At 48.2% G+C, this 13,629-nt stretch overlaps 1 protein-coding gene across 1 annotated transcript in view; it reads left to right on the top strand.

The window, feature by feature from the left end:
- ARMC9 (armadillo repeat containing 9) overlaps positions 1-13,629 on the top strand; it is a 231,135-nt gene that overhangs the window by 56,103 nt on the left and 161,403 nt on the right. The window lies entirely within an intron of this gene.

Here is a 13,629-nt window from a genome sequence, read left to right as displayed (position 1 = left end):
CCAGGGAAGTCCAGGGTTGCTTCGCAGAGGCTAGCAAAGAGTCTGTCTCTTGCCTTGACCCGGATGGCCCCAGGCCAGCATGATCTCATCAGATCTTGAAATCTAAGCAGGATTGGCCCTGGTTAGTATTAGGATGGAATACCAAGGAACGGCCAGGGATGCAGCGCAGAGGCGGGTGATGTCAAATAGTCTCTGACTGTCCCTTGCCTTGAAAAACACAGTTTTTGTTCACTAGGCATTTCTCTCTCTGAATACTGTGTATGTGCTAAGTGCCATCAAGTTGCTTTTGAAAATTAACGTCCTCCAAAGCATCCTCTCGTTCGCAGCCTTGATTGGGTCTTGCAAACTGAAGGTCCTCGTGGCTTCCTCTGACTAAGTCCATCCATTTCCAGTTGGGTCTTCCACTTTCCCTGCTGCCTTCAGTCTTGCAAACCGAGAGCCTTTGCGGCTTCCTTGGTGAAGTCAGTTCATCTCATGTTGGGTGTCCATCAGTGGCTATTAGCCACAGCGTATTGTTGGAACACTCTTGTCTGGGGCAAGTGATGCTCTGTATTCTTGGTGCTTGGAGGGGGGACCACAGTGGGAAGGCTTCTGGTGTCCTGGCCCTACTGGTGGACCTCCTGATGGCACCTGGGTTTTTTGGCCGCTGTGTGTACAGAGTGTTAGACTGGGTGGGCCATTGGCCTGATCCAACAGGGCTTCTCTTGTGTTCTTATGTGACACAGAGGGTTGGACTGGATGGGCCATTGGCCTGATCCAACATGGCTTCTCTTGCGTTCTTATGTGACACAGAGTGTTGGACTGGATGGGCCATTGGCCTGATCCAACATGGCTTCTCTTGTGTTCTTATGTGACACAGAGTGTTAGACTGGGTGGGCCATTGGCCTGATCCAACATGGCTTCTCTTGCGTTCTTATGTGACACAGAGTGTTGGACTGGAGGGGCCATTGGCCTGATCCAACATGGCTTCTCTTGTGTTCTTATGTGACACAGAGTGTTAGACTGGGTGGGCCATTGGCCTGATCCAAAATGGCTTCTCTTGTGTTCTTATGTGACACAGACTGGGTGGGCCATTGGCCTGATCCAACAGGGCTTCTCTTGCGTTCTTATGTGACACAGAGTGTTAGACTGGGTGGGCCATTGGCCTGATCCAACATGGCTTCTCTTGTGTTTTTATGTGACACAGAGTGTTGGACTGGATGGGCCATTGGCCTGATCCAAAATGGCTTCTCTTGTGTTCTTATGTGACACAGACTGGGTGGGCCATTGGCCTGATCCAACAGGGCTTCTCCTGTGTTGTTACGTGACACAGAGTGTTGGACTGGATGGGCCATTGGCCTGATCCAACATGGCTTCTCTTGTGTTCTTACGTGACACAGAGTGTTGGACTGGATGGGCCATTGGCCTGATCCAACATGGCTTCTCTTGTGTTTGTGGCAGGGGTTTCTTTACTGGTTCTATGGGAACGCCATATTGTTTGGGAATCATGGTTTGGGAAAGCGCTTATGAACTATAGAAGGGAAAATTTCTCCCACAACGTTCTTGTGTTCTTATTTCCTCCAGTAAGGGCATCAAGTCCCCCTCCCCTTTCGGTGTCGAGAGTGAGAATCCTCACTGCCGCTTGAGCGTAAAATCCCACGCCAAACAGTAGTACAAAAGAATGTTCACCAGTTCAAATCGAAGGAAGTTGGCTGCGCAAACATTGCTGGTCTCCCTTTGAAAACACCTTTTGACAGTTTCTTCCTTCGAGAGAACCACAAAGCAGTTTCCTTGATGAGTCTGGTTTGAGGACTTCAAGCTTTGTCTTTCTCCTTTTCTAATACGTTGATTTTGAGATTACAGGTGCAGGCAAAGAAACGAAGGCTTGACTCATGTTATGTTTAAGCCTTGAAGCCTTTTGTTCGGCCACGTCGAAGGCAGGCCGGAGTTGTTTCTGTTCCTTTGGCTTTTGGTTGACATCGAACCAGGGCTCTTTTGGAGCAGGAACGCACCGGCTGGCTTGTTGACAGGGGGTGTGGCCTAATATGCAAATACGTTCCTGCTGGGCTTTTTCTACAAAAAAAGCCCCGCATCGAACCCTTGAGGAAGTTCAAATTGCAAGGAGTTTTTCCTGCACGATTTCAAGGGCTATAAGCGGGGGTAGAAATGAGCGAGAGTCCAGCGGCACCTTAAAGACTAACATAAGAGAAGCCATGTTGGATCAGGCCAGTGGCCCATTCGGTCCAACACTCTGTGTCACACAGTGGCCAAATGAACCAGATGCCATCAGGAGATCCACCTGTGGAGCCAGGGCACCAGAAGCCCTCCCACTGTGCCCCCTCCCCAAGCACCCAGAATACAGAGCATCACTTGCCCCAGACAGAGTTCCATCAATACGCTGTGGCTAATAGCCACTGATGGGCCTCTGCTACAGATGTTGATCCAGTCCCCTCTTGAAGTCGGATAAAAGGAAGTCCTTCTTCACCCAAAGGGTGATTAACACCTGGAATTCACTGCCACAGGAGGTGGCAGCGACTGCAAGCATAGCCAGCTTCAAGAGGGGATTGTAGCAACATCTGGAGCAGAGGTCCATCAGTGGCTATTAGCAACAGGGTATTGATGGAACTCTCTGTTTGGGGCAGTGATGCTCTGTATTCCTGGTGCTTGGAGGGGGCCACAGTGGGAGGGCTTATAGTGTTCTGGCCACACTGATGGACCTCCTGATGGCACCTGAGGTTTTTTGGCCACTGTGTGGGAGTGTTGGGCTGGACGGGCCACTGGCCTGATCCAACATGGCTTCTATTATGTGACACAGAGTGTTGGACTGGAGGGGCCACTGGCCTGATCCAACACGGCTTCTCTTATGTTCTTATGTGACACAGAGTGTTGGACTGCAGGGGCCACTGGCCTGATCCAACATGGCTTCTCTTATGTTCTTATGTGACACAGAGTGTTGGACTGGAGGGGCCACTGGCCTGATCCAACATGGCTTCTCTTATGTTCTTATGTGACACAGAGTGTTGGACTGGAGGGGCCACTGGCCTGATCCAACATGGCTTCTCTTATGTTCTTATGTGACACAGAGTGTTGGACTGGATGGGCCATTGGCCTGATCCGACATGTCTTCTTTTATGTTCTTATGTGACACAGAGTGTTGGACTGCAGAGGCCACTGGCCTGATCCAACATGGCTTCTCTTCTGTTCTTATGTGACACAGACCGTTGGACTGGAGGGGCCATTGGCCTGATCCAACATGGCTTCTCTTCTGTTCTTATGTGACACAGAGTGTTGGACTGGATGGGCCATTGGCCTGATCCAACATGGCTTCTCTTCTGTTCTTATGTGACACAGACCGTTGGACTGGAGGGGCCATTGGCCTGATCCAACATGGCTTCTCTTCTGTTCTTATGTGACACAGAGTGTTGGACTGGAGGGGCCACTGGCATGATCCAACATGGCTTCTCTTCTGTTCTTATGTGACACAGACCGTTGGACTGGAGGGGCCACTGGCCTGATCCAACAGGGCTTCTCTTATGTTCTTATGTGACACAGAGTGTTGGACTGGAGGGGCCACTGGCCTGATCCAACATGGCTTCTCTTCTGTTCTTATGTGACACAGAGTGTTGGACTGGAGGGGCCACTGGCATGATCCAACATGGCTTCTCTTATGTTCTTATGTGACACAGAGTGTTGGACTGGAGGGGCCACTGGCCTGATCCAACATGGCTTCTCTTCTGTTCTTATGTGACACAGACCGTTGGACTGGAGGGGCCATTGGCCTGATCCAACATGGCTTCTCTTCTGTTCTTATGTGACACAGAGTGTTGGATTGGATGGGCCATTGGCCTGATCCAACATGGCTTCTCTTCTGTTCTTATGTGACACAGACCGTTGGACTGGAGGGGCCATTGGCCTGATCCAACATGGCTTCTCTTCTGTTCTTATGTGACACAGAGTGTTGGACTGCAGGGGCCACTGGCATGATCCAACATGGCTTCTCTTATGTTCTTATGTGACACAGAGTGTTGGACTGGATGGGCCATTGGCCTGATCCAACATGGCTTCTCTTCTGTTCTTATGTGACACAGACCGTTGGACTGGAGGGGCCATTGGCCTGATCCAACATGGCTTCTCTTCTGTTCTTATGTGACACAGAGTGTTAGACTGGAGGGGCCATTGGCCTGATCCAACATGGCTTCTCTTCTGTTCTTATGTGACACGGACCGTTGGACTGGAGGGGCCATTGGCCTGATCCAACATGGCTTCTCTTCTGTTCTTATGTGACACAGAGTGTTGGACTGGAGGGGCCACTGGCATGATCCAACATGGCTTCTCTTATGTTCTTATGTGACACAGAGTGTTGGACTGCAGGGGCCACTGGCCTGATCCAACATGGCTTCTCTTCTGTTCTTATGTGACACAGACCGTTGGACTGGAGGGGCCATTGGCCTGATCCAACATGGCTTCTCTTCTGTTCTTATGTGACACAGAGTGTTGGACTGGAGGGGCCACTGGCCTGATCCAACATGGCTTCTCTTATGTTCTTATGTGACACAGAGTGTTGGACTGGAGGGGCCACTGGCCTGATCCAACAGGGCTTCTCTTATGTTCTTATGTGACACAGAGTGTTGGACTGGAGGGGCCACTGGCCTGATCCAACAGGGCTTCTCTTATGTTCTTATGTGACACAGTGTTGGACTGGAGGGGCCACTGGCCTGATCCAACAGGGCTTCTCTTATGTTCTTATGTGACACAGAGTGTTGGACTGGAGGGGCCATTGGCCTGATCCAACATGGCTTCTCTTCTGTTCTTATGTGACACAGACCGTTGGACTGGAGGGGCCACTGGCCTGATCCAACATGGCTTCTCTTATGTTCTTATGTGACACAGAGTGTTGGACTGGAGGGGCCACTGGCCTGATCCAACATGGCTTCTCTTATGTGACACAGAGTGTTGGACTGGAGGGGCCACTGGCCTGATCCAACAGGGCTTCTCTTATGTTCTTATGTGACACAGAGTGTTGGACTGGAGGGGCCACTGGCCTGATCCAACAGGGCTTCTCTTATGTTCTTATGTGACACAGAGTGTTGGACTGGAGGGGCCACTGGCCTGATCCAACAGGGCTTCTCTTATTTTCTTATGTGACACAGAGTGTTGGACTGGAGGAGCCACTGTCCTGATCCAACATGGCTTCTGTTACGTTCTTATGTGACACAGAGTGTTAGACTGGATGGGCCGTTGGCCTGATCCAACATGGCTTCTCATATGTTCTTATGTGACACAGAGTGTTGGACTCGAGGGGCCATTGGCCTGATCCAACATGGCTTCTCTTATGTTCTTATGTGACTCAGAGTGTTGGACTTGATGGGCCGTTGGCCTCATCCAACATGGCTTCTCATATGTTCTTATGTGACAGAGAGTGTTGGACTGGAGGGGCCATTGGCCTGATCCAACAGGGCTTCTCTTATGTTCTTATGTGACACAGAGTGTTAGACTGGATGGGCCATTGGCCTGATCCAACATGGCTTCTCATATGTTCTTATGTGACACAGAGTGTTGGACTGGAGGGGCCATTGGCCTGATCCGACATGTCTTCTTTTATGTTCTTATGGATCAGAATCTGCCAATAATGGCGCTATCGACCACCAGGATTCCTAAGGAGTCTTCCTCTGGTGTAAGAACCGCTGAAGATGGAGGAAGGGCCTTTAGGCTCAGGGGAGAAGTTCATACTTTGTTAATCACAGCAGTAGAATGTAGGCCAGTGACTTCTCCCCCCGCTGCCAGCTTCTGAATAAAGTGGCCACTAATAAGCAGCCGCAACCGGTGCCCTGCTTTAAGGGAAACTTCGATGTCATGTTTATTTGTGGAAGCTTAATCTCCAAAAGAATGGAAGGTCTGTAGTTCGTTTATGGGCGCGCAGGCTTTGGTATTTAGACAGGTTGTCCTGCCGATCCCAGAGAAGGAAAGATCACTGATGGGAGAAAAGGATCTTGTTGTGAACCTCCGTCGTGTCCCCGCTTAGTCGTCAGTTTGGAAAAGAGATGAATGAGGGGGGAAACGTGTTAAGAGGCTTAAAAAAATGACACACAGGGTGGGCAGAGTTGACGAAGAGAACCTTTTCTTCTTCTTCCAGTTTTAAAAAAGTTTTATTAATTTCAAGGCATTCGGGATAGGGAATAAGAAGGAATAAGGGATAGGAGTACATATTAGTCTTATTCTGCATAAGAAATACGTCTACAATACTTTCTTAAAATACATAAATTGTCACATATTATCGTCTCTAAACTCTGCATCATCAACATTTTGATGTTTTATGTTATAAATCTTTTTGTTGAAGTGTCTATTGAATTTGACAATTCCAATCAAGGGAATTTTGTGTTACAGAGTACAGGAAAAAAAAAGAAATGTAAGTTCACAACTATAAAAAAATGCTTTCAAAAAATAGAAGTCTACATCTGCAGTACTTTCTTAAAATGCATAACTTGTCACATATTATTATCTCTAAACTATGCATCATCAGCATTTTAATATTTTATGTTATAAATCTTTTTGCTAAAGTGTCTTATAAATTTGACAATTCCAATAAAGGCACTCTTGTGCTACAAAATACAGGGAAAAAAGGAGATATGAGTTCACACCTTCTTCTTCTTCCAAAAGGCTAGAACTGGAGTGCATCTGATGACGTTGATGGGCAGATGTTCACAGTGGACAAAGGAAATACGCTGGGATTTTTTTTTTTTGGTAGAAAAAGCCCAGTAGGAATTCATTTGCGTGTTAGGCCATGCCCCCTGAACCAAGCCAGCCAGAACTGCGTTCCTGCTCAAAAAGAAGAAGAAGCAGCAGCAACCCTGGAAATATGACTTAATAAAAATATTTAATTTATATCCCGCCCTCCCAGCCGAAGCAGGCTCAGGGCAGCTCACAACATAAAAACACTTCGACAATTAAAACAATACATACTATAAATACATACAAATCATACATTAAAACCATCTAAGTTGGTTTGGGGCTAGAATCTTGATGTCACAGTTTTTCCACGGCGACAGTATTCCTTCTGCAGTAGGCTCCATGTGAAGTAAAAGCCAGCTGGAAGAGAGTCGTCCTGCAGGCCCTATGGAACTGGGCAAGGCTCCGCAAGCCCCGCACCTCCTCTGACAATGTCTCTTACACAGAGAATGAATAAAATGTGCTGCCGGAGGATGTAGTGATGGCCTCAGGGATAGACAGGTTGGACTCTGGGGTGGCCAAACTTGCTTAACGTAAGAGCCACATAGAGGAAACGTCAGACGTTTGAGAGCCGCAAGGAAGGCAGGCGAGCAGGCAGGCGAATAGACGAGGGGAGGAGGGGAGAAGTAGAAAGAAAGCCACTTTCACTTCAGATGTATTCTTCAAGCCAGTCAATAGTGTGGTGGGGGCTTCAAGAGCAACGCAACATGTGTAGAAGAGCCACATGGGGCTCCTGGGCTGCAGTTTGGCCATCCCTGGATTAGAGAGAAGAAGAAGATGATGATATTGGATTTATATCCCGCCCTATACTCTGAATCTCACAGCGGTCACAATCTCCTCTCCCTTCCCCCCACAACGGACACCCTGTGAGGTGGGTGGGGCTGAGAGAGCTTTTACAGCCGCTGTCCTTTCAAGGTCAACTCCTGTGTGAGATATGGCTAACCCAGGGCCATTCCAGCAGCTGCAAGTGGAGGAGTGGGGAATCAAACCCGGTTCTCCCAGATAAGAGAGCTATGGCTGACCCAAGGCCATTCCAGCAGCTGCAAGTGGAGGAGTGGGGAATCAAACCCAGTTCTCCCAGATAAGAGAGCTATGGCTGACCCAAGACCATTCCAGCAGCTGCAAGTGGAGGAGTGGGGAATCAAACCCAGTTCTCCCAGATAAGAGAGCTCTGGCTGACCCAAGGCCATTCCAGCAGCTGCAAGTGGAGGAGTGGGGAATCAAACCCGGTTCTCCCAGATAAGAGAGCTCTGGCTGACCCAAGACCATTCCAGCAGCTGCAAGTGGAGGAGTGGGGAATCAAACCCAGTTCTCCCAGATAAGAGAGCTCTGGCTGACCCAAGGCCATTCCAGCAGCTGCAAGTGAAGGAGTGGGGAATCAAACCCGGTTCTCCTAGATAAGAGAGCTCTGGCTGACCCAAGGCCATTCCAGCAGCTGCAAGTGGAGGAGTGGGGAATCAAACCCGGTTCTCCTAGATAAGAGAGCTCTGGCTGACCCAAGGCCATTCCAGCAGGTGCAAGTGGAGGAGTGGGGAATCAAACCCGGTTCTCCCAGATAAGAGAGCTCTGGCTGACCCAAGGCCATTCCAGCAGGTGCAAGTGGAGGAGTGGGGAATCAAACCCGGTTCTGCCAGATAAGAGAGCTCTGGCTGACCCAAGGCCATTCCAGCAGGTGCAAGTGGAGGAGTGGGGAATCAAACCCGGTTGTCCCAGATAAGAGAGCTCTGGCTGACCCAAGGCCATTCCAGCAGGTGCAAGTGGAGGAGTGGGGAATCAAACCCGGTTCTGCCAGATAAGAGAGCTCTGGCTGACCCAAGGCCATTCCAGCAGGTGCAAGTGGAGGAGTGGGGAATCAAACCCGGTTCTCCCAGATAAGAGAGCTCTGGCTGACCCAAGGCCATTCCAGCAGGTGCAAGTGGAGGAGTGGGGAATCAAACCCGGTTCTCCCAGATAAGAGAGCTCTGGCTGACCCAAGGCCATTCCAGCAGCTGCAAGTGGAGGAGTGGGGAATCAAACCCGGTTCTCCCAGATAAGAGAGCTCTGGCTGACCCAAGGCCATTCCAGCAGGTGCAAGTGGAGGAGAGGGGAATCAAACCCGGTTCTCCCAGATAAGAGAGCTCTGGCTGACCCAAGGCCATTCCAGCAGGTGCAAGTGGAGGAGTGGGGAATCAAACCCGGTTCTCCCAGATAAGAGAGCTCTGGCTGACCCAAGGCCATTCCAGCAGGTGCAAGTGGAGGAGTGGGGAATCAAACCCGGTTCTCCCAGATAAGAGAGCTCTGGCTGACCCAAGGCCATTCCAGCAGGTTCAAGTGGAGGAGTGGGGAATCAAACCCGGTTCTCCCAGATAAGAGAGCTCTGGCTGACCCAAGGCCATTCCAGCAGCTGCAAGTGGAGGAGTGGGGAATCAAACCCGGTTCTCCCAGATCAGTGTCCGTGCACTTCACCACTACACCAAACTGGCTGTCCATGGAGATTCATGGAGGATAAGTCTATCAGTGATCACTAGCCATGGTGGCCGACGGGAACCTCCACATCCAGACGCTAGCCAGGGCCGACCCTAGTAGCTTCCTAGATCTGATGAGATAAAGCTAGCCTGGGCTAACCAGGCCAGGACATACCCAAGAGTAAACCTTGCCAAATAATTTGTGTTCAGTAAGAGAAACAAGAGGGGACTGGATCAACATCTGGAGCAGAGGTCCATCAGTGGCTATTAGCACAGCATATTGTTGGAACTCTCTGTCTGGGGCAGTGATGAGATGTACTCTTAGTGCTTGGGGGGGGCAACAGTGGGAGGGCTTCTAGTGTCCTGGCCCCACTGGTGGACCTCCTGATGGCACTTGGTTCTTTTGGCCACTGTGTGACACAGAGTGTTGGGCTGGATTGGTCATTGGCCTGATCCAACATGGCTTCTCTTCTGTTCTTATGTGACACAGAATGTTGGACTGGAGGGGCCACTGGCCTGATCCAACATGGCTTCTCTTATGTTCTTATGTGACACAGAGTGTTGGACTGGAGGGACTATTGGCCTGATCCAACAGGGCTTCTCTTATGTTCTTATGTGACACAGAGTGTTGGACTGGAGGGGCCACTGGCCTGATCCAACATGGCTTCTCTTATGTTCTTATGTGACACAGAGTGTTGGACTGGATTGGTCATTGGCCTGATCCAACATGGCTTCTCTTCTGTTCTTATGTGACACAGAGTGTTGGACTGGAGGGGCCAGTGGCCTGATCCAACATGGCTTCTCTTCTGTTCTTATGTGACCCAGAGTGTTGGGCTGGAGGGGCCATTGGCCTGATCCAACAGGGCTTCTCTTGTGTTCTTATGTGACACAGAGTGTTGGACTGGATGGGCCACTGGCCTGATCCAACATGGCTTCTCTTCTGTTCTTATGTGACACAGAGTGTTCAACTGGATGGGCCACTGGCCTGATCCAACATGGCTTCTCTTCTGTTCTTATGTGACACAGAGTGTTCGACTGGATGGGCCACTGGCCTGATCCAACATGGCTTCTCTTATGTGACACAGAGTGTTCGACTGGATGGGCCACTGGCCTGATCCAACATGGCTTCTCTTATGTGACACAGAGTGTTGGACTGGAGTGGCCATTGGCCTGATCTAACATGGCTCCTCTTATGTTCTTATGTGACACAGAGTGTTGGACTGGATGGGCCACTGGCCTGATCCAACATGGCTTCTCTTCTGTTCTTATGTGACACAGAGTGTTGGACTGTATGGGCCACTGGCCTGATCCAACATGGCTTCTCTTGCTTTCTTATGTTCTTAACAATACTCGTTTCACTGGCGAACAGGTTGCAGAACTGTGAGACTTCCTTTCAAAGGCACAGCCCCCTCAGAGCACTATCTCCAAAGCGAAGTAGGCCTATATATAGCGGACCCTTTGGATCCTGGGCTTCCCTAAACCTCCTGTTGACTTCCGTGTAGGAAGGTCAGGGTACAGAAGAAAGGTAATAAGTGCAAATTGTCAGGATAGAGGCTCTATCTGGCCACACCCATTCAGGTAATGTTTTGGTTTCTTCTTGGCTGGAGTCGCCGTTGAGTAAACTCCTTGACATCTGATACCTTGATACTTGATCTTCTGTAGATTGTCCCCGTAAAGCCCTTTGGATTTCTAAACTAAACATATCATTGCGGGCAGCGCTTGTCACATTTTTTAAAATGTCGTAATTGCATTATATAGTATTAAGAGCATTCGGCACCAGAGAACGCAGTGGTGGCCAAAGGTATCAACAGTTTGAAAAGGGAATTAGATCAATTAATGGAGGCGAGGTCTATAAATGGCTGCTAGCCATGGTTGGCTGAAGGGAATGTCTGCATTCAGAGACGCTAATCCTCTGAATTCCAGAACGAGGCAGGATCAGGGGAAGGTCTCTGACTCTTTGTTGGCGATCCAGAGGAACTGGTTGGCCACTGTGTGAGGCAGGATGCTGGACTAGATGGACCCTCACTGGTCTGATCCAGCAGGGCTCTTCTGATGTTCTTATGAAGGCCTCAGCCTCTGTGCCCTGTTGTTGGCCCTCCAGAGGAACTGATTGGCCGTGTGAGACACGATGGTGGGCTAGATGGGCCATTGGTCTGTTCCAGCATGGCTTTTCTGAGGTTCTTACAAAGGCCTCGACCTCTCCACCCTGTTGTTGACTCTCCAGATCAACTGGGTGGCCACTGTGTGAGTCAGTATGTTGGTCTGGTGGGACCATTAGACCCATCCAGCAGGGTTCTTTTGAAGTTCTTACTCTTCTCAGTCTTGACTTTTCTTTAACATACTTGTTGGTAAATCCTGAAAGATCTGCGCTTGTCTTCCCACAAGCTTGAGGGGTGATTCCTTTTGGTTCTTTAGTATTGTGTTTTATGTTTCCTTATAGGTGAATCAAACCTGTATATCTTGAAGTAGCTTATTTTTTAGCAAAGATCTTGAATTTCTTCTGAAAATCTGATCAATGTCAGGAAACTCTTCCTCTGCCTTCAAAGAATTCTGAGGTAAATCGCAAAAGTTCCCCCGCCACAAACAATTTGGCCTTCCCAAATCCTCTGTTTAACCTGGAGAGGAGGCGGCTGAGAGGTGATAGGATCACCACCTTCAAGTACTTGAAGGGCTGTCATATAGAGGAGGGCGTGGAATTGTTTTCTGTGGCCCGAAAAGGTAGGACCAGAACCAGTGGTTTGAAATTAAATCAAAAGAGTTTCTGGCTCAACATTAGGAAGAACCTCCTGACCGTTAGAGCGGTTCCTCAGTGGAACAGGCTTCCTCAGGTGGTGGTGGGCTCTCCTTCCTTGGAGGTTTTTTAACAGAGGCTAGATGGCCATCTGACATCAATGAGGATCTTGTGAATTTAGGGGGAGGGGTTTGTGAGTTTAGAGTGGTTCCTCAGTGGAACAGGCTTCCTCAGGTGGTGGTGGGCTCTCCTTCCTTGGAGGTTTTTTAACAGAGGCTAGATGGCCATCTGACATCAATGAGGATCTTGTGAACTTAGGGGGAGGAATTTGTGAGTTCCCTACCTTGTACAGGGGGCTGGACTAGATGACCCTGGAGGTCCCTTCCGATTCTGGGATTCCTCTGGAACACAGATTATTAGATATGCACTGAGTTTCCAGGATTTCAGTCATTTGTTCTGCCTTCTCAATCCAACGATCTTGCCTTTTTTTTTATTTAAAGGATTTTAGTTCTCGATTCTCCAGATATTCTCTGAGGTTCCTTTCTCTGAATCTTGAGTGACCTTTTGAGTTCTTTCTTTAAATTGTTGCATTTGATGCATCAATATTCACTAATATATGGACAGAGTACTTATTTTTTAATTCAGCTGCCAATTATATATGTGTGTGTGAATATGTATGTATATGTGTATGTGTATGTATGTATATGTGTGTGTGTGTATTGTGTTTTTGTTGTTTTGTCTGTATTTTGTGTATATATATATTTTATTTTCCTGCTGGTATGCTATGCTTATACACAAAGAATGATTGCAGATACAGTCAAAAAAAATATTCACAATAATTTTTCCACCATTTCTTCAGTTCTGTGGTCTTCATCTGTTTCATTTGTATTTTTTTTTGTCTCTTTGGTGTGTTTCAGTTGCCATTTTCCTTTTCGCTCTTCTGTTTTCTTAAATATTGTACACACTTTCCATATATTCCATAAATTTTCTCTGCGCATGTCAAATGCACAACAATCAAAATGTATGTTATTTAAATATTATTAAATAAATAAACTATGTGTCATTAGACTGGTATTTTCTACAGTTATTTTAAAAAAGACCAATTATAGCAAGGAATGAATGCTCTGAATAGATATAGAAGAAGATGATGATGATGAAGAAGATGATGATGATGATGATGATATCGGATTTATATCCCACCCTCCACGCCGAATTGCAGAGTCTCAGAGCGGCTCACATTCTCCTTTATCTTCCTTCCCCACAACAGACATCCTGTGAGGTGGGTGGGGCTGAGAGAGCTCTCACAGCAGCTGCCCTTTCAAGGACAACTCTGTCAGAGCTATGGCTGACCCAAGGCCATTCCAGCAGGTGCAAGTGGAGGAGTGGGGAATCAAACCCGGTTCTCCCAGATAAGAGTCCGCACACTTAACCACTGCACCAAACTGGCTCTCTAGTATAGGTGAGACAGGTGGCTTATCTTCTAATCATTCTAATCATTAAATCACAAACCTCAATTTGTCACCAACAGAACAATTTTTCCCCGTTGAAATTATAATATAGTAAAGCAGGGGAGAGAGGTGATAAATGAAGGGGGAAGGGAGGGGAAGCAACAGGGAAACAGAGAAAATAAAAAAAAGAAAAGCAGCATCTTAGCTTTGTTTCATAGTTTTGTTGATTCATCTTCAGGGGAAAAAACCCCAATGTTTTCAGTTTGGTGTAGTGGTTAGGTACACGGACTCTTATCTGGGA

Source organism: Heteronotia binoei, chromosome 6 (assembly GCF_032191835.1).
Source record: "Heteronotia binoei isolate CCM8104 ecotype False Entrance Well chromosome 6, APGP_CSIRO_Hbin_v1, whole genome shotgun sequence".
In the NCBI taxonomy this organism is placed as follows: Eukaryota; Metazoa; Chordata; class Lepidosauria; order Squamata; family Gekkonidae; genus Heteronotia; species Heteronotia binoei.
This window is presented reverse-complemented; position numbering and strand designations above follow the sequence as displayed.